Source organism: Pezoporus flaviventris, unplaced genomic scaffold, assembly GCF_033815535.1.
Source record: "Pezoporus flaviventris isolate CSIRO_AGI_PZ_B2104156 unplaced genomic scaffold, CSIRO_AGI_Pfla_v1 ptg000045l, whole genome shotgun sequence".
In the NCBI taxonomy this organism is placed as follows: domain Eukaryota; kingdom Metazoa; phylum Chordata; class Aves; order Psittaciformes; family Psittacidae; genus Pezoporus; species Pezoporus flaviventris.
The window spans coordinates 21,325,296-21,346,611 of NW_026892593.1; the positions used below are offsets into that span (position 1 = coordinate 21,325,296).

Here is a 21,316-nt window from a genome sequence, read left to right on the forward strand (position 1 = left end):
GGACAAGGCTGCTGCACAGCAGTTGTGCTTTGCTTACATGGTGTTGGGCCTAACGCCTTTGGTTGGGAAGAGAGGCCTCTTGTGCCCCAGGAAGCCTCCTTGGTACCTCCTACAGGGAACAATACCAGCCATTAGATAGGAACAAGGACATCAGATGGAAAAGGTGCTTTGTTAAAGTGTCATGCTATGACATTTGCTATTAGCCCTGAGAAAAGAAGGCACAGGAATATGTGCTTGAATGCTCAGAGTCCTCTGTGTTGGATAAAAGGCTTCCATCTACCCTGAGGATATAGAGCCATCTGCCTTTAATACTGCAAATACAAGCTTTATAGTTCTCTTTGAGATCCAGGCAGTCTCTAATGAAGAGTCTGAGGAATTTAATGCTCTTCCTTTTGGCTCTTGAGAGCAGTTACCCCCCACTATTACATATGTCATGTAGAACTTTACTTAGTAAACTTCCTAAGTGCAGCTTAAATTCCAAACTGCTACAAGCATTGGCAGCATAAATCAAGCCAGACAGAGGCTTTGCACTAAATCCCAGCACAGGCTTTCAGACGTAGCTCAGGGAGCCATTCACAGATGGGAGGAGATCAGACTTAGCTGCGCCTTTCTGCAGTTTCTTGCTCCCAGGAAGTGTCAAGTGAAGGATCAGGGTTCATGTCTGCAATTTAGGAGCAGGAGTTTTAGAAGTAAGGAAGCCTGTTGACTGTTTAGCATAGATAGATTGTGCTGGATTATTTTTTCCCCTCTTCTCTTGTCTAAACTTCACAAAGAGACAGTAGCCAGCAGCTTTGCCATGCATCTGTGATGTTTCAGATGTACGAACATCCTGTGATTAGGAGATGAAAATCTGCAGAAGGATAATATGCTCACTTTTTAGCCCCAAAACCTGTTACAAGGGGCCAAAATTGTTTCTTTTATTAATGGAAGAAATACAGCGTTTAATATTAAAAATATTTTATTCTAAATCTGGTAGCTCCAGTCAGTCCTATTTGTACATAATTTGGTGATCTAATTTCTTTTACTTGCCTGTTTCAGTAAATTTCACTGTCTGATTAAACTGTAAGAGTCAACAACAACAACAACAAAAAAATCACTTCAGTGAATTTATCATTGATCTATTTTGAGCTCATACAAATCATTGGCATCAAGTTTCTTAGCGGCCCAATTTGTTAACCAGCAAGAGTTTTGCTGAGTCTAGCAATTGTCACTGATGTCTGATAACATATTTAGGTATTTGTCTTCCCTCATTTCTATCATTTTTGATACATACCATTTTGTAATTGCTCTTAAATTGGGCCATCCCCTCCACTATAGCTTCTTCATTAACAGTCTACCAGCTTAAATACTGTATTTTTTATATTCTCTGACTACTTTAAATTTACAGTTTCTTCTATCCTCCCCCTTCTCATAGAAGAACATTATATTTTGACCCATGTGTCCCATTTACATCTCCTAAACCACAAGAGCTCTTCACTGCTGTTTAAAATGTCCTCCAAGCCATCCATCATTTTAGGTCAGTGGTGCAGAGAGGGAGACACAGCAGGGCTCTTTCACTTCACTGAAGTCACTATAGTGCTGGGCCAGTCGATAGAAGAAGCAAAAAACCTGCAGCATAACAAACAACAACCTACCAGATTGATTACTGCAATGGAGAATATTAATGTCTTAAATTAAATACATCTGACAGTATCCTCAACTATTTATCACTTTTGATGCTAGGCTATACTTACCTTCAGAACAGGCTATGACAGCCTGTAGTACAATAACTGAGATGGAGAGAGCCCTGATCCAAATGGGGAGAGAAGGGGAAGGGGAAGGAAGGACTGTGCAGTCAGTCAACTGTACAGCACAGACATCAATATAGAAATATGTTTCATGCTAATAGAAAGAATAAAGCATGCTTATCCCTGCTGATAAACCTATGTTTGGTTGTCACTTGGATTTCCATAAAAAAAACCAACACAACTAATTTGTCTGCCCTGTGTTTCACATATGTCCCATGCATTTAACCTGTCATGACTAAAGGGTATAGAATCCTGGGATATTTTCTCCTCTTCCAAAAGTTGCTACAATATAATGTATTTGAAGTCATGAAATGAGACAATTGCTATTACTCAAATGTATTTCTAAAGCACGCACAACACAATGGTTATTTGTACTTTATTACCTCCAAGCTAGTTCTGCTTTAAAGTGATGCATAAGTAGCATTTGCTTTTATATATAAATGTATTTCTGTATACAGGCAATATTTCCCCTTAAGATTAGGGAAGAGATTCTGAGGTTGATGTACAGTTGATATACTGACCCCTTAGAACACACAGGAAGTTGTCTAATTCAAGCTTTGGGATTTGCCATAGCTCTAAAAAGATGACATTCTTATTGTTCCTACCCAGAATGAGGAAAATAGGCATATTATTTGAACAATAATCTTACTCCTCCATACATCTAAATCATCTCCTGTTTATCGTTCATGCTTATTTGTACTTGGATTATACAGGACCAGATTCGGGCTGCCTAATCAGTTTGAGTGGGATGCTGCTTTCCTAGTAGTTTCATCAAAATAAAAGAATCTACCAGAAGTGCTAATGAGTAAGAGTAAATAAGGCACACTCCCATCCATCATTCGCATTTCATGAAAGCAGAAGCAAAAAATTTATCAGGAAGCACTGGGGAGAGGAGAACAAAACACCTATATGAGTACAGAGCTGCCCTTATCTGTACATTTTCATTTCTGTATAACTATGGCTATTTTAGTTGCAGTTGTGGAAATACAGAATAAGGACCAGACAGGTGTAGCTTACGGGGGTGGATGGAATCCTCTTTGATTGCAAAATCAATTTATTCTCAACTTTTGTTAAAAACTGAGTTTGATTGAGGTTTTTGCCTAGGCTTTAAATACTACCAATGTGATGAGGATTATGTATTTGTGCAAGACTGGCTAGCAAATCCTGTGAGCCATTAACATATTTTTAAAAAGCATACTTTTCTGCAGCAGTAGGATGCCTTATGAAGAGGTGATAAAGAGTAAGTAAGGATGCTTGTTGCTAAAAAATAATAGAAGCTCACTTCTTTGTCTGTGTCTTCCTTAGCCTAGCCTACACTATAGCATTCCTGTCAAGAGCTGACACAGCATCTATAGAGAACAATCAAATTGCTATATTGAAAGAATGGATGCTATTGAAATAATTGATTAAATTTACACCATTTACTTCTCCTGGTGCTCTCAGTCTAACCTTAGTCAAATGGAAAAAGTTCGCATAATTTCTGTTTATACAGTAATCTTACTGCTTTGCTTTGTTAACATTACACTTTTTATCAGATAGAATTCTGAGCCCTTTTTGTTCTTATTAAAATTTATTAGAGGAATGCATTAATTATGTGCCAGTGTCATGTCTCTTATGATCTTTGCTGGAAGAATTAGACAATACCTCTCTGACCAAGGAGGGGTAGATGGCAGTTGGGTACTATGGCTGTTTTTTTATAACTTCATTTCTGAAGAATGTCACGAGTTTCAAAATAATGAGCATTTGACCTCAGGCAATGTCTCTGTTGTGGTTTAAACCCAGTCAGGTAACTTGTTCACTCACTCCCAGTGAGTGGTGCCGAGCTGACAACAATCGAGGTCCGTGTCCCCCCCCCACTGGGGCCCTCCCCTTCCCCGCACCCGGAGGAACGGGGAGGAGGATCGAGAGAGTGCAACTCCTATGGGTTGAGACAAGAACATTCCAGCAACCAATGTACAACACAAATCACCACCGCTACTGCCAACTACAACAATGATAAGGGAAAATAACAAGGGAAGAGAATACGATACCACCGGCCAAGAAAACGAGTTCAACCCGGAAGCCCCTGTCCTTCCGGGTAACTCCCAATTACCCCCCACCCCGGGCATGACGTGCTGTGGTATGGAATACCTCCCTGGCTACCCCGGGTCAGGCGCCCCACCTCTGCTTCCTCACAGCTTCCCCTCCTCCCTGGCAGAGCATGAGCCTCACAAAGTCCTTGGTCAGGGTAAACATCACTTAGCAACAACCAAAAACATCGGCTTCACCAACATTGTTCCCAGGCTGGAAGTCAAAACACAGCACTGCACCAGCTAACACAAAGGAAAAACATGACTGCTACTGCTGAACCCAGGACAGTCTCCTTGAGGGACATGTCACATCTGGCTGTCACAGTCACCATGGTGGAACCTGACACAGCCAAGCAACTGGTGGTAGCATGTTACACAGGAAATCTGGCAAAAGAGAAGCTTCCTCTGTGTGCACCTGAGCAAAGCCTTTCTTGTCCCTTACATCTGAAGCGTATGTTCCCTAGAAAGGAACATGTGTCTAACGTAAAAGCAATAAAACCACCAAGGAGCACTAGTAGGTTCTGCAATTTTTTCCCTTTGCTAATTCAGAAACTTGACTAAAGGTTTTGTTAAAGAAGAATATCAAAAGTGCACTCCTTGAAATGCAGATCTGAGAAAACCAGCAAGAATCTCACCTTTATTGTGTAAAGATACACAAAATCTAGGCATTTGCACACTTTTTCCTCAACTGCAGTTTAAACCATAACTATTGTAATAGTCTTCAAAAATTGTCTGCACTGAAATTTCTGTCTGCCAGAGAAGGGGCAATGGATGGAAATCATCTTATGCTACATCTGAATAAGTCACTCAAGACTTCTTTGATATGCAGCGAAGATTCACTGCTCCCTAATGCAGGTATTTTATGCACAGTAGGATTGAGGAAGGAACAGAATTATATTATTTGACTACCAAGTCAGACAAAATTGATCTATGCAGAATATTTTATGCATAAAGAAAGAAACACATTGCTTGCTATAGGGTAAAAATAAGATTCACATCACTAGAATACTAGGAATAATCTAATTTGCATCATAGATCATGTCACCTTAATTACAGTATATTTGAAAGGTACATAATATAGACTTGTTCTCTGTCTTAGGAAAACTGTGTTGTTTTATTTACTGTCACTAGTGGGCACATGTTCCATGTTATGCTCCTGTAGTGTTGTGGTTTAAGTGCAGTCAGTAACCCACATAGCCCACTTGCTCACTCCCCTGCTTTCTCCCCACCCCCTGGGCCCCGCTCCCGGAGGGATGGGGAGGAGAATCAAAAGAATGCAACTCCCACGGGTTGAGATAAGAACAGTCCAGTAACAAAAGTATAACAGAAACCACTACTGCTACCACCAATAATAATAATAATGATAAAGGAAGTAACAAGGGAAGAGAATACAATACCACCCATCGCCACCCAGCAGGGAACCAGCCCTTCTGGGTAACTGCCCACATCCTGGGCATGACGTGCTGTGGTATGGAATACCTCTTTGGCTAGTCTGGGTCAGGTGTCCTGTCTCTGCTTCCTCCCACCTTCCCCTCCTCCCTGGCAGAGCATGAGACTCACAGTCCTTGGTCAGAGTAAACATTACTGAGCAGTAACTAAAAACATCGGTGTTATCAGCGCTGTTCCCAAGCCAAAAGTCAAAACCACAGCACTGCACCAGCCACTAAAAAGGAGAAAAAATGACCGCTACTGCTGAACCCAGGACATGTTGATGTGTGGATAGAGTCCACAACTCATTAAAGTTCTAAAGTAGGTATGCTTTATACAGCGCTGAGGCACATGGGGGATAGCTCCTCCAAAAGCATGCGCACCTTAGTATCGTTTCCCCTTTACATTTATCTTCTAAAGTTATACATATGCATGAGGTTGCACAACATGCCTATACATATTCATGTCCTATCCCCGCTGCGTATTATAATGAGCTAAGAAGTCCTTTGCGCCTGCGCAGTGCCTCCTAGTGGTCACGGGCGAGGGTCTTAAGGTGAAGTAAATGAGTCTTCCTCCAGCCTGAGCTTTTCACCTCTAGTCTTTACAAATGCTCCCTGGAGGCTTGGTCATTGTCCAAAGCACAGAGCCAATTTCAGCCGGCCTAGGCATCCAAAGGATGGGCATCAAGTCACAGTCCCTACCTCTTAACAATAGCCACGTCCTTATATCTTCTTTTATCATACACGGCGAGTACGATAAGCATGAACGAGTAGTAACATTGTTAAGCAAGCAGCTTGATCTGCCTCCTTGTACACTGCAAGTACAATAAGCATGAACAAGCAGTAACACTTAAGCAAGCAGCTTGACCTACCCCCCTCTGTACATCGGTTAACCCTTCGCATCAATGTAGCTTCAAATAAAATGGACAGCTAATACCACATAAAGCTATTTAACAAGATTCAAAACATTTAACTGCATAATGTAAGAAGCAGTCTGAATAGAAGTATTTATTGTGAATAAGATGAATCACTGCCAATATTAGCAAGTCCTAAAGTGTCTCTGTTGTCGATTAAATTACACTGTCACCTTAAAAAGATTGCCTTTTAAAGGGAAACTTCCTGAATTCTCAGATGCTGGTATCTTCTGGCCCCTACTGTCTTCCCATGTGCACATTCCTGACCTCTGCTAAAGACTACTTTGTGTCCTGAATCCATCAATTATAGTGACAGCTGTCCCCATTTTATACTGTATCTGACAAGCACAGTGAATCCTGTTCTGGAGTTACTAATGCACCCATGAGTTCAGTGTCTGGGTCCCTCAAGGTCTTAGCCTCTGCTGTGAAGGGATTTTTTACATCCAGTACCTTGGCAACTTTCTACTATACAGTTTCTTTTGGAAATACACAAATAGGTGAACTGCTTTTATTTTTTCCCCTAAACATGCTTTTAGATTTTTAGGAATACAACTAGCGTCCCACCTTTTTCAAAATCTAGTACCTCACGTGCACATGCTTACCTTCTTATTTAATTTATAAGCTGCTGCAGTTTACACTACTTGTTCATCAAAAGCTACGCATTTTGCTTGTCCCTTCACACTAAATTCCACTCACCATGGAGACACTAAGTCAGTGTAATTGAGCACAGTGTTCTGCATTTGTAAAATAACCTCAGAACTGTTCCATTTGACAATTGAGAGAGATAAGGGCACACTGCATAAGGAAGTGAAGGAAGACTTTGACTTGCAGTTCCTCTTGATACTTATCTCTGTGTAGCCATCTAAGTGTTACTAACATATGTTTCTTGTTTCTCAGCAGTAAAAGAAAATGCAATTTCAAACACGTTCCATAATTGAAAATTACAACATATATTTTGAAGGTGTGATGATCCTGCTTGCCTTGGAAGAGGCACGTAACTCCTACATCCCCAGCCTCGTAGCTGGCTCATCTTTTGAAATTGGGTTATCACAGCATGGAAGTTTGACTAGTACTGTAACACTCGTGCAATTACAGTGCTCTCACAGTTTTCAAAGCTGTGCTGTGCTAACTTGCAAATTACTAGCCAAATGGGATTCTCAGGAAGACATCTGTAATTACCCTGTAGAAGGCAAAGATACCTTCACTTATTTTGGCCTTGAAACAACAAGGTATTTAATCACACACTTATTTTTGAGCATGAGATTGGAATGATTCATTTCAAATGGAAAGATAAGGAAATACTTAACCACTTGCTAGATCAGGGCTATGAATTGCACTATAAATTAGGAAATAATCACACCTTTCCGTATCATAATTTAAGTGAGGGCAAGCAAACTGGTCAAGGAATGGGGTCTTACGGGGAAAAAAACAACTCAGTAGTGGAAAGAGGGACGGGGTGGACAACCTGTGGGAAAATATGGGCATCTCAACATGGTTGACTGAAATTCCTGTGCAATGATCTCATCCCATTCACATCTTCAAGTAACTGATGACTACACCCTTCATGCAAAAAAGAAATCTCTGAAGATTTGCAGGACCTATAAGATTAAAGACAAGGCTTTAACTCAAGCATAGAGCCACTCTCCCTTTTGAAAACATGCAGCCCTAGAGTAGATCCTCAGCTGATATAAAATTAAATGCTTCTGAAGCAGGATCAACTCATGCTATCCAGGAATCTGCAGTGGAGCTTAATAAAACTGGAGGAGAGGGCAAGAAGGGAAAGAAGATGAAATAATAACAAGGCTTTGTCCCAGGGCAACTTTAACATCATAGCTTTACAAGAAAATTTATGGGTAGGCAGATACACAGTAACACAGACAACAAGCAAACAAACAAGCAAAAACCAAAAAAGCAGCACAGTGAGGAAGTACAGGTTGCTGAAATATTTGTGTAAGACATTTCAATACCCTTGGTATTGAAGGTATTACTGAAGTTGAACAGGTAATCTGACAACCTCCACTCATATACCTGCTGGAAAAGGGACTGAAAAGTTGAAGAACTGAATTCTGATTAGGGTGTTCCTACATTAGCAATGAATTTGGTATTGTCTTGTGCACCCAAATTGCTTACAGCATCAGAAATACTAACACAAGAGTCTTGGTTTTCATCTTAGCTGCTTTTCATTAAGCAAGGTAATGAAAACCCAATTGAAAACTATAATGGAGCATACCAGGAAGGGGTGGAAGAAAGCATAAATTTTTGTTTATTATAGATTAGTAGCTAATATCCAGGCAAACCAAGAGAGATGGAGAAAGGCGTCATGATTATTTTCTGTTTTTCTTCTTGTCTCAAAACCCTTCTGTCATCTGTGATCAAGTTACAAAACTGCTCTTCTTAATGACTTAACAGCCAGAAAAAAAAAAAACACTCCCACGCACATAGTCTGTGGTAAAAAGCCTACATAATGTGTATCCTTGTGTTTTGGCATATAAAGAAGTACACCCTGTCTTTATTATGATCAACGACAAACTCAACATGAGCCAGCAGTGTGCACTTGCAACCCAGAAAGCCTACTATATGTGTGGCTGCATCAAAAGGAGGGTTGGACTAGATGATCTTTTGAGGTCCCTTCCAACCCTTAGGATTCTGTGATTCTGTGAAAAGGAGCGTGACCAGCAGATTGAGGGAGGTGATCCTGCCCCTCTACTCTGCTCTTCTGAGACCCCACTTGGAGTACTGTGTGCAGTTCTTATGTCTGAACATAAGAAGAACATGGAGCAAGTCCAGAGGAGGGCCACAAGGATGATCAGGGGACTGGAGCACCTCCCGTATGAACACAGGCTGAGAAAGTTGGGGCTGTTCAGATTGGAGAAGAGAAGGCTGCTTGGAGACCTCATAGCAGCCTTCCAGTACCTGAAGGGGGCCTATGAGGATTTCGGAGAGGGACTCTTCATTAGGGACTGTAGTGATAGGACAAGGGGTAACAGGTTAAACGGGGTTAGATGTAAGGAAGAAGTTCTTTACTGTGAGGGTGGTGAGGCCCTGGAACAGGTTGCCCAAAGAAATGGTGAATGCCCCATTCCTGGCAGTGTTCAAGGCCAGGCCAGACGGAGTCTTGGGCAACATGGTCTAGTATGAAGTGTCCCTGCCCGTGGTAGAGGGGGTGGAACTACATGACCATAAGTTCCTTTTCAACCCTAATCATCTTCCAGAGGGGTTAGTGCATGAAAGGAATCTATAAAAAAACCTCACTTTTATGTAAAAATGCAACTCAGTAAAGTGCAAGTTAGTAAAATTTTTCTTTAACGCTTCTCCCCCAGATATGATTTCTAATCTGATAACAAAAAGGAAAAATACAGACTATACATATAAAACAGTAAGACAAAAGCTGATGGTTAAATATAAATGTGGAGCTTCTATGATCACTGTGTAACTGCAGAGGAAGTGCACCATGGAATTTACCTGCTCTTCTAAGCAGGTTTCTCATAAACCTAAGCTGATTTAACAGCCAAAAAAGGGAAATGAACAGGAAGATAACCAGGGGATGTCTATACAGATGGACAGAGACTTCACGATTGAAGACATGAACAGCTTCAACCCCAGGAAGCAAGCAGCTGTATCTGTAAAACACAGAGCTGTGAGCAGCAGGAGCAGACACAGCTGTGCCACTCTAGACATGAATCGGGCCCCAGCCTGTCTTGGCTTGCACCTTCTGCCAGGGATTTCTCTGCTGAGCGACACCACTGCGTTAGCAAAAGTTGCAGCACTTTGCCTGGGCTCCCCACCCAGCCAGAAGTGCTCTCCAGCCCAAGAAAAGAGCTCTTGTGCATGGCAGGTTTTCATGGTCTTCCAGCAGAGATAAAGTAGCACACCTGATCCCCACCTCCCTCTCCTCTTTATTAAATGGGGCATATGCATGCACTGAAAATAAACAAATTCACCAGGGAAATTACATTCTGTGTCACTAACTTCTTCTCTAAAGCCTTTCCTTCCAGATGCCTGAAAAGACTGGTCCTGAGCAAACAGGCAGAAATAATTAACCTCTTTGCCCTTCCAATCAATCAGCTGTGACCATCCTCCCTTTTTTTCTGGCTAGAAATAATAGGCTTGTGAAACAACATTTTTACAGTTTACTACTGGTCACTGCACGTGAAATTATGAGATCTACTGATGCAGAAAGTGCTTATAATTAACTAGCTGAGATACTCAAAAAGCTTGGCTAAAGGGTCAGAGCTGAGATCTCGACCCTTATCACATGTCTGGTGAAAAAAGACTGGCTCAGTGACAGAGCCCAGTGTTCCACTGGCAACAGTTTACTTACTCCATAAGGATTTAAACCTTAGCCTTTACAGTATTTTGCACATGGAAATTCTGCTGTAATGCTCCAATTAAACAGTTTTAACAAATGCAGGTTTGCCCTTCTAATCACGTGGCCACAGAGCTTTATAGGTACTTGCAGGTAATGCGTGATGCAACTCCCAGAACAGCTATCTGCCTCCAAGCACCTTTTAAAATTATTTATTAAAGCGGGTGTAGAAATGGTTCCAAACTTGAGGTACAAATAATCCTCTCAAGATAACACAATTCCCTCTGTATGAAAAAAAAAAACAAAAAAAACAAAAAACATGGGTATCTTTCTTCTGAACAAAACCTCTGTGGATTTTGATTAATGACTCAGTTTTACAATAACTGAGTGTACTGTATGAAAGTCGATGCTCTTTCGCTGACAGTTCTGTGCTGTACCCTAGGCTGATCTGCTGCCTTTTTTTCCTCATAATTATAAAACCAACAAGAACAATAGCTCCATTCTTCCAATGCTAGCATAGTTCTTGTAACTCTTCCACCCCAGTTTTTAGCTAGAGAAAAGGCAAGATCAGAGATGACACAGACTGCTGCGACACCAGCAGGGTTTTGCCCAGTGATGCCACACATTTTACAGGCAGTGGTAGCACTGAGGGGTGTTTGGAGGCTGGGGGGTGTCTTCCGAAGCGAAGAGTTCATGGGTGGCACTGCTTTCTGGAAGCAGAAGGGGTGACCACAGCAAGTGACTGTTTCCCAAACTACTGAAACGAAAACAGGACTGGTGGCCTGACTACTAGATCCCAGGGACTGATGGGACCATAGTAACCCTGCTGGCTACCCCTGCTGGCTTTGTGGATGACAACTGGGTTTAGCTTGCTATTTACTGGCCTGCATGTTTTAATTCCAGTGGGAACTGGAGGAGTTCAGCTACCAAGCTAGCATTCCTATTGCAGGCAAAGTGCTGAACAAGGAAGAGAAACTCTCCTTAGAGGAAAGTGACAATAACAGTGACATTCTTATTTTTACTGTGCTCAAGCCTAGAGGCATAATACTGAGATACTGATGAGGGATGCTGGGGAGGGACTCTTCATTAGGGACTGCACTGACAGGACAAGGGGTAATGGGTTAAAACTTAAACAGGGGAAGTTTAAATTGGATATAAGGAAGAAATTCTTTACTGTTAGGGTGGTGAGGTACTGGAATAGGTTGCCCAGGTGCTCCATCCCAGGCAGTGTTCAAGGCCAGGTTGGACAAAGCCTTGGGTGACATGGTTTAGTGTGAGGTGTCCCTGACCACAGCAGGGGGGGGTGGAACTAGATGATCTTAAGGTCCTTTCCAACCCTAACTATTCTACGATTCTAAACAGGTCAAGCCGGAGGGTAGGAAAGTAAAAATGTGTCACATTTCTCTGAAAAGAGTATTGTTTCTTTAAACAACACACCCCCCCAAAAAAAAAACCAAAAAAAAACCAAAAAAAAACCAACAAAAAAAAAACCACCCACAAACGCTTCCATAACATCCTTCCTTTGGAACAAACACAAGTGACCTATTAAAGAACACGACAATAGCCATCAGATCCCTGGGAACAGTACCACGATTCACTAGGTGTGGAGGAGAGCCTTCTGACACGTGATTTTACAGTAAGATGGCTATGTGTGATGAATAAGGCACTTCAACTATCTCTCTTTGGCATTTATATGAGAAAAAAAATACTGCTTTCTCTCTCTCTTTCCCCACATTGGGAACAAGGAGAAAAAATACTCTTTCTGGATTTGATTCTTGATGAATTGGAATTAATTATTACTACACTGAATTTGGACTTCTGTCTACAGCCACAACTCATTTGAAAACAAACACAGTTAGCATTCCAAAGCTAGTTACACATTTTAAACAGCCTATCAACTGTATTTTATAGACATACTTAATTATATATGTGCATATGTATTATGTATGTAAGGAAAGCCACAAAGAGTGCAGGGTGCATACAATAAACCACTGTAATCTGAAATGTATAGCTTCAGGAAAGAAAAACTCTAGTCTTTGTAACAAAGAAGAATATTATTGATTTGTGATTACTCACGTAAAAACCTTGTTAGTAGAAACTAACCACACAAAGAAGTATTTACATGGTATAACAGTGGTACCTGGAGACAGAACAAAGAAATGCAGTTATTTCACAACACTTATAAACTATTTCTCCTAGACAATTAATATTTTCATTATCAAAAGCAATCCTTTCATTAACTTGTGTAAAATTCATGCTCTGTATTTTCTGTCTCTCATTAACATAACATTATTTAGAGTTATCTGCAAATACAGAAATCAATGTTTTTATAAACCTAATGCTAAAAACTTGTGTACTGCATTGTCACTCGAAGTCTGGAGAATAAACACCTTAATACCAATGTAGCATGAAGTAGCAGGCACTTCTTTATTGCAGCATTGAGTGCTAGGTGGAATTTCCACAAATCAAGCACACCCCATTCCAATTTCATCATTACAATTATACACAAAAATTACAAGGTAGTACACTCCAGTTACAATGACTGGTTAGTGATTTGCACATAATTATAATATCTCCTGTGTCATTCTCTTCTGTTTCTACGCTTGTGCAAAGGAAGGGTCTTCACCTGGGCAAGGGTTCTCCTGATCTGTGGGTGTGTTTTTTAGTATTATAATGAGAGTTTAATGAGAGCAGTTCATCTAAAGGGCACCCTAATCTTATTTTGTTGCCAAGTTGGCTGGCTAGATGTCTACCTTGCCAGGCTATCAAATAACTCATCGTATATACAACAGACCCTAGGTGCACTGGTTATGGTCTAGAAAGTAAGGATTAAGGCTAACATGTTACAGAGAACAGGAACTTCAAGCAATGGAGCATCAGATTTCAAGCACCACAGCAACCCATGCTAACATCTGAAATCAAGATGTTCCTATAGGCAACTGTTTCACAAACAAACACAAAATATAGAAAGATTCAGTAAAACTGAAGATAATCTGCAACATTCCCCTCCCCTCCACCCCAAAAGTTTTGAAAATCATTTCAATACTTTCATTCTAAGATTTATTTTTATTACTTGTTGGTGGGAGTCATTATAAGTTAGTGGGAGTATTTGGGATTGATTCTTGTTCATGTGGTTGTCTAGCCACTGTTTGGATGATCGTTCGATTAAATAGTTGTCGTGGTTTAAGCCCAGCCGGTAACTCAGAACTATGCAGCCGCTCGCTCACACCCCTCCTTCTTCCTCCCCCGGCTCCTGGAGGGATGGAGAGGAGAATCAAAAGAATGTAACTCCCATGGCTGAGATAAGTCCAGGAGCTAAGGTATAACACAAAACTGCTACTGCTACCACCAATAATAATAATGATAAAGAAAATAACAAGGGAAAAGAATACAACCACTCACCACCTGCCAACCAATACCCAGCCTGACCTGAGCAGTCATCTGGGCCTTCTGGGTAACTGCCCCCAGTTTACACACTGGGCATGATGTGATGTGGTATGGAATACCCCTTTGGTTAGTTTGCGTCAGTTGGTTTGTCTCTGCTTCCTCCCGCCCTCCCCTCCTCCCTGGCAAAGCATGAGGCTCAGAAAGTCCTCGGTCAGAGTAAACATTACTTAACAACAACTAAAAACGCTGGTGTTACCAGTGTTGCTCCCAGGCTGAAAGTCAAAAACACAGCACTGCACCAGCTACAATGAAGGAGAAAAATGACTGCTATCTCTGAACCCAGGACACATACCATTTGGTCTGTTTCTATTTGCCTTTTATATCTTCTTTCTTTCCCCCCCATCCTTTTCACAGTTCACTTGCCATCTCATCAGGGTTAAGGTCTGGAATTTGAGTAGAATTACATCCCAGTTTCAATAGATCTCCATGTCTTACTATTTCTCCATCTGGTTCAGCTTTTACCACAAAATTGGCTCCCACTAACATCCAAATCAATATCCATTCTCCCTAGATCTGAAAAGGATACACAAAATTAGATGTATTTCAGAGTCAATTTTGGGGTCTCATCATCCATGATGGTGGGGCTTTCTTCACCCTAGTGTAGTGTATCCATGCTTCTGATTCAGCTATCTTGATGGCAGTGAGGGTAGTCAAGCACTGGAAAAGGTCCTTTCCAGTGTTCCCGAAGAGGTTCAGAAGTCCATGTTTTCACGTACACATAATCTTCTGGTTGGAAATCATGTATTGGGCTCTCCAAAGACAGAGGCCTGTTTCAAACAATCGCACTACAAAGCACAGTCAAGGATTTTCCTAGGGAAAGTAGATAGCTATATATATATCTTGTTTTCCTCTTATATGTACATTCAAATTTGGTTCTGGAGATTCATACAGCTTTCCATATAGCAACTGTCCTGGGTTCAGCAGCAGCAGTCATGTTTCTCCTTCTTGGGAGCTGGTGCAGTGCTGTGCTTTGACTTCCAGCCTGGGAACAGTGCTGGTGATATTGATGTGTTCGGTTGTTGCTAAGTGATGTTTTTACCCTGACCAAGGACTTTGTGAGGCTCATGCTCTGCCAGGGAGGAGAGGAAGCCAGGAGGAAGCAGAGACGGGGCGCCTGACCCAGACTAGACAAAGAGATATTCCATACTACAGCACATCATGCCCGGGGTGGGCGGTAACTGGGAGCTACCCAGAAAGACACGGGCTTCTGAGTCGGACTCGTTTCTTGGCCAGTGGTATTGTATTCTCTTCCCTTGTTATTTTCTCTTATCATTGTTGTCGTTGGTGGTAGCGGTGGTGATTTGTGTTGTACATTGGTTGCTGGACTGTTTTTGTCTCAACCCGTGGGAGTTGCACTCTTTCGATCCTCCTCCCCGTTCCTCTGGGAGCAGGAAAGGGGAGAGCCCTGGGGGGGGCCCTCGATTGCTCTCAGCCAGGCACCACTCACTGGCAGTGAATGAACAAGCTGTCTGGCTAGGGTTTAAACCACGACAGCAACTCATAAGGACTACTTAAAGTTCCACTTTTAGGTTGAACACAGATTCGCAAAAGGGCCAATGGGAGTGCCTGAGGCCATTTCAAATCAGTTTCCTGACATATTTTACTAATCTGTCTTTTCAATGTTTGATTCATTCTTTCTACTTTTCCACTGGATTGTGGGCTCCAAGGAGTATGTAAGTCCCAAGTAATTCCCAACATTTTACTAATGCCCTGTACCACTTTTGCAAAAAAATGTGGACTTCAATCCGAAGATATTCCAATAAGCACCCCAAATCTTGGGATAAGTTCCTGCACTACAAACTTAATGGCTTCTTTTGCTTGATTGCTCTAACAGGGAAAGACTTCTGGCCATCCTGCAGAAGTATCAACCCCTACCAAAATGTACCGATACCCGTTTTGCCAAGGTAGCTCTGAAAACTCTATTTGCCAATAATCTCCTGATTCCAGTCCTGATTTCAATATTCCCATTTGCACTTTTTTCTTTACAACTGGAATGTTTTTCAACATATTTCAGATTTTGCAGTTCTCATTTTAGCTATTTCTAGCGGTTTTACTTATACTGTGTGTCTCTTTAGAAGCGTCACTAATGCTTCTGCTCTCCAATGATATTCTTTATATTGTGCCTGTATTATTTCCCTCATTATAAGTGGTGGGATTACTACTTGGCCTTCTGCCCATCCTGCCAGATTTTTTCTTACATTTAGCAACTTTCCTAGTTTCTCTTCTTCCTGTGAGTATTTAGGTTTATCTCTTGGTAGAGCAATAGTTTTAGTAGAGATTAATGCCATTTGGAAGGCATCTCAGTCCTCCTAGCTGTTCTGTCTGCCGATTTGTTTCCTGTAATTTCTTTTGTATTTTCTCACTGATGTGCTTTACAGTGCATGACTGCCACCTTAATCGGTTTCTGGACTGCTCATAAGATTTCTTCGTTGTATTTAATACTTGTTTCCTGGGAGGAGAAATAATTCCCCTTCCTTCCACAGGACTCCATGAACATGCCTCACACCAACAGCATATTTTGAATCTGTCCAAATATTGACTTTCTTTCCTTCATTTAGTCCTAATGCTCTCATCAAGGCTATCAGTTCTATCTTTTGAGCAGAATTTGCTTCTATAAAGAATTCTCAGGAGTCACCGCATTTCTGGCATATCTAATTCCATCCTGTACAAAACTGCTACCATCTGTGTATAATTCACAATCAGTATCATCCAGTGGTCTATCCTTTAAGTCTTATCGACTGGAATAGACATGTTAAGTGGTCACCAAAGAGTCATGTTCTAATTGTCCTTCTTCCTGCACAGAATTCAAATGTCTCAAGGGCTAATCAGGTTAGCTGTTTTCAAAATGACATCATCTGTCAAAATTACTTAGCATTTCATCATTTTGCTAGGGAATAACCACTGACCACCCTTTTAGTCTGAAACATTAATTACCATGCGTGGTACATACACTGTTATTTCCTTCCCAAAGTTAATTTTCGAGCTTCTTGTATTAACCTCACTGTAGTGGAAACTTCTCAGAGACAAGTAGGCCATCATTTACTTACAGTGTCTAATTGTTTGGAGAAATTAACAACCGCCCAACCGGTCTTTTCCAACTTCCTATTTTCTCAAGTCAGCACCCCAAGTGCAAGATGTTGTCTTTCACGAACAAATAACTGAAAATCTTTGGTTAGGTAGACACTTTGTACCCATTTAGTCCAAGAAAATATAAAAGGTCTATTGTTATCTTGATACAGGTTGGTCTTTTCTGTAGCAATCAAGACGTCATCCACCTATTGTAGAAGCAAATGTCCAGGTTTAGGTTCTGTATCACTTTGCTTCCACCATTCCAGCTCTTTCACCAACTGGTTGCTGAAGACCATTGGACTTTTTTGAATCATTGTGGCAGTCTTGTCCATGTTAACTGTGGTTTTCATCCTGTTTGTGGATTTTCCCACTCAAAAGCAAATAATTTCAGCTTTCCTCCTCCAGGGGTATACAAGATTCCTTTAATCAAGCACTGTAAACCACTGATGATCCTCTCTCAATGTTGTTAAAAGAGTATATGGATTTGCAGCTACAGGGTGTATGTCTTTTAACTATTTGATTTATAGCCTTTAAAACCTGAACTAATCTATATTTACCTGAAGTTTTTCTTACTGGTAAAATTGGAGTATTATATTCTGACTCACACTCTTCTAGAATCCCAAACTTTAAGAATTTATCAATCAATGTCTTGATTCCTTGTCTAACATCTGGCTTTCCCGGATATTGTTTTACTCTCACTGGTTTTGCCTGTTCTTTCAACTCTATTTTTACAGGTTGTGCCATTTTTGACTTCCAGAGAACAGTGACTTCAAGAAACACGGCACTGGATTTCAAGCAGCAAAGCAGCCCATGGTAACATAAAGGCTAGTTTCTTAAATCAAGATGTTCCTATAGGTAACTGTTTCGCAAACAAATACAAAATATAGAAAGAATCAGTAAAACTTAAGATATTCTTCAATAGCATGGGTGATTCTCTTCTTACTTACCCTATAATTCCCTTGATAAAATTTAATGGCCAGTTGCAATCCTGTTATTTGGGGAAATGTCACACTATCTTACATTAGACACCTTAGTATTCAGTGCTTATTTACATCTTACTCAAGGTACTGAAAAGACAGTTGTCTTTCCAATAACTACTGGTAGGCCAGCAAAACTATAAATGTCCTTTCTTCCTCCAGTTATGTGTTAGACTTGCATAGGGAAAAACCCTAAATTATTATAATTGCAAAGGAGCAGTGGAACACAGTGAGCCCTGTATAGACATAGCAAGCCGGCTTGCTATATAAATATGGGATAAGGAACAAGTGCTTACAATCTGAAAAGGTGGGGAAAGGTAGTAACAAAGAGCTAACTGATTTCAGCACACTACTGAATACCAAAAAATCAAACACCAATAAGACACAGTAACTGCCTAGGTCTGAGAATACTGCATACAGCCAGCTGAGCACAAGCCACAGAAGAAAGATTATTTTATCATTTTTAGCTACTCATTTTAATTTGTTATAAAAAACCTCACTTGGAGAGAGGATTTTGCCACTTCTTTACATCACTCCTACAGATATCTGACAGTTTCTCAGCTTCTCTCAGAAACTTAACAGACGATTATCACAATTGGTGTCAATGAATAAAGGCTGAGGCTTAAAACAAGGTTTAATGGTTAAATGAACCTTTTACTTTCATTTTGTGCACTATAATTTTAAACTAAAAATTACTTACAAGGGAAGATTATTTTTAAGAGTACTGTAAACTAATTTCTTTGGACAGAAGAAACTGAAGTCGAATTACAACCTCACTCCTACCCCCATATCTAAACATTATATGCAGAGATGGTTTGACACAGTACTTTAGTGGCACAGGAAAACTTCCAAACCTAAGGTGAAGGTGAAAGAACATTATTCCTTAATCACATCATGACACTTAAATATAACAAAAGGGCTCTCTGCCTCCACTTTGGCACACTATATAACCTGAATGATCCAAAGCAGGCAATCTGGCCTACATACTTTTACTATTTCTGTGGGTAAATATGTAACATTTATGTTGGTTGGGTTTATTATTTGCATGTTAAGTCTTTGACTTACTATGAAAAATAGTGTCCCAATAATAAACTACTCATTCGATCTCTCTTTTTTTATGGTACTCTCTCTTTCTTATTCTTCTTAAAATTTGGCTTAAGTACTTCTCTTGCAGTAATAGACTTTTAGGATTAAAATACTTGTCCCAAGAAGGAGCATGGAAAAGAGAAGAATTCTTTAAATTGTGCCTCATTTTGGCTGTGACTATCCACTCCCTCCTGGATTCAACTGAACTGGTGCAGGACTTTTTGCCACTTCCAGCTCTTGGTTACTAACCCTCTCTCAGAATTACTATCCCACAGCTAGGTGTAAATTTTGCAAACAGAGTAATTTTGCAGACAGCAGCCAATATCCTCATCTAAAGGTATCATCTCCAGCCTCTGGAGTGTTCTGCTAAATACTCCCTCAACTGCTTCAGCCATAAGATGGTCAATCACTTCAAGAGGGAAAGCCCATCAGGGAATGCTTACATTTACCACAGAGGTGAAAGACAACTTCTTTCCTTCTGAGGGAAGGCAACAGCAAGCAGCTGGAGGCAAGATCACCCTAAATCAACACAGATGCTAGCTAAACAAGCATCTATCAACTAAACATCTGGAAACCATGTAGTAATTGGGCAGTAGCCATCTGTGAAATTTCCAGAGGGGAAAGCAGATTAGCAGATTTCACGTATGGGAGAGGTGAGCCACTAAAGTTCAGTGAGGAAACAACTCTGCAGACATGCACCAAAAGAGGAGAGCTTAAGGGTCTGTCCCCATGGCATCCTAATGAACAGGTGAAGACACTGCTAAACAAGATCACTTGCTTATCGGAGCACATCTAGCTATGGCAACATAATCCAGTTATGCAAAGAAAGCCATCCTACATGGGATGTAGGTCTACCTCAGTTCCCTATCTCCAATGCAGTGCTACTTTGAGCTGCAATTTCAGTATTGCCTTTGACTGGACTGTATTCTGCATAGTGTTTCTATATCTTGGGAAATGATGCCTGTCTTGGAGCAAAGGAAAATGCACTGTCAAAAAGCCTCCTTACCAAAGGTACACATTGCATAGTACTCTTTAAACATTATCCCCTACTGGAGAGTGTTTGACCATCTCACTGTTGTTCTGCAAGACTGCCCCTGAGGGTTGCTCCCATAATAAATAAAGAAACACACCAAGGTCACTTCTGGGGACATCAGGACATGCTTGAAACACTCCCCAAACAGCTACACTTTATGTCATGTCTGCTCCTGTGTGCAACAACTATCCCAAAGCACCTGCAACATACCTGCTATAGCCATTTGGCACATATCATCCATGCCAAAGCTTGCTAATGGTTGTTTTTGGACTCAGTACCTCACCAGTAATATGGACGTTTATAATTCCTACTAGACTTGCAAAGTGGTGGGACCATAGCATCTTTCAGATGTGGGGTGACCAACAGCAGGCCTTTCATTTCTGGATGTGAAGAGACTTTCCATAGCTTCATATCAAGAGCTAGAACAAGCTGTCAACAAGGATAAACTCATTTCCAAGTCATAGCCTACTTCAAAAGCGGGTGGAAGCTCAGGAACGTGGCCACATAATCCCTACAGACCTGCTGTAGGACTGTATAGTTCAGTGAGGGAAATTCCTCTAGGGAAATTTAGCATCACTGTCCTGGAGCTGGTTTAACTACCTGCACCCCGAACACAAATACTGCCTTTCAGAAATACAGCACACGTAATTGTGCTGGGGGTTGCTGATGGAAAAAACATTCCCATCAAAATGCATCTTCTCATTTCAGAGGCCCCGCAACGTTACCTTTCAGGGTACACCCCCAAACCAGAAACAAGGCATCCATATGATCACATAATGAGTATTTGCTTAAATAACTCAAAACTGCACTAAGCTTCAGAAACGCACTGATTTTGAGCATTCCTGGGGTTTTACTTGAGTTTGACCATTCCAGGAAAAGATAGTTTCCTGGCCCTTTGTCACAGCAGTACAGTCAGTAGCGAGGATGGATAGTTGCATCTTCCTGCTTTACACAGCAGCCCTATAGTACAGGCAATTTTGTACCATGCCCGAAAAGTGCGACTATCAGAGGCAAACAGTACACCAATACCTTGCTGCCACTAGATGGCAAAAAGCACACACGGAAAGTAGCAATACATCTCTGAAGATGACTATTAGTCTCTACTCACGGCAGTCCCTTGGGTATAAATAGGCAGGAAGGCGACCAGGCAGCACAAAAGCCCTGTCCAAGCATGCACTGTGCCTTTGGAATAGCTGCACTG

At 41.1% G+C, this 21,316-nt stretch overlaps 1 long non-coding RNA gene across 1 annotated transcript in view; it reads right to left on the minus strand.

Annotated features, from left to right (window-relative positions):
• LOC133276629 (uncharacterized) overlaps window positions 1–20,636 on the minus strand; it is a 146,428-nt gene extending 125,792 nt beyond the window's left edge. The window contains exon 1 of the long non-coding RNA XR_009745935.1: window positions 20,326–20,636. This is a non-coding gene — a long non-coding RNA (uncharacterized LOC133276629). The remainder of the gene's footprint in view (window positions 1–20,325) is intronic.
• Window positions 20,637–21,316: the final 680 nt, after the last annotated feature.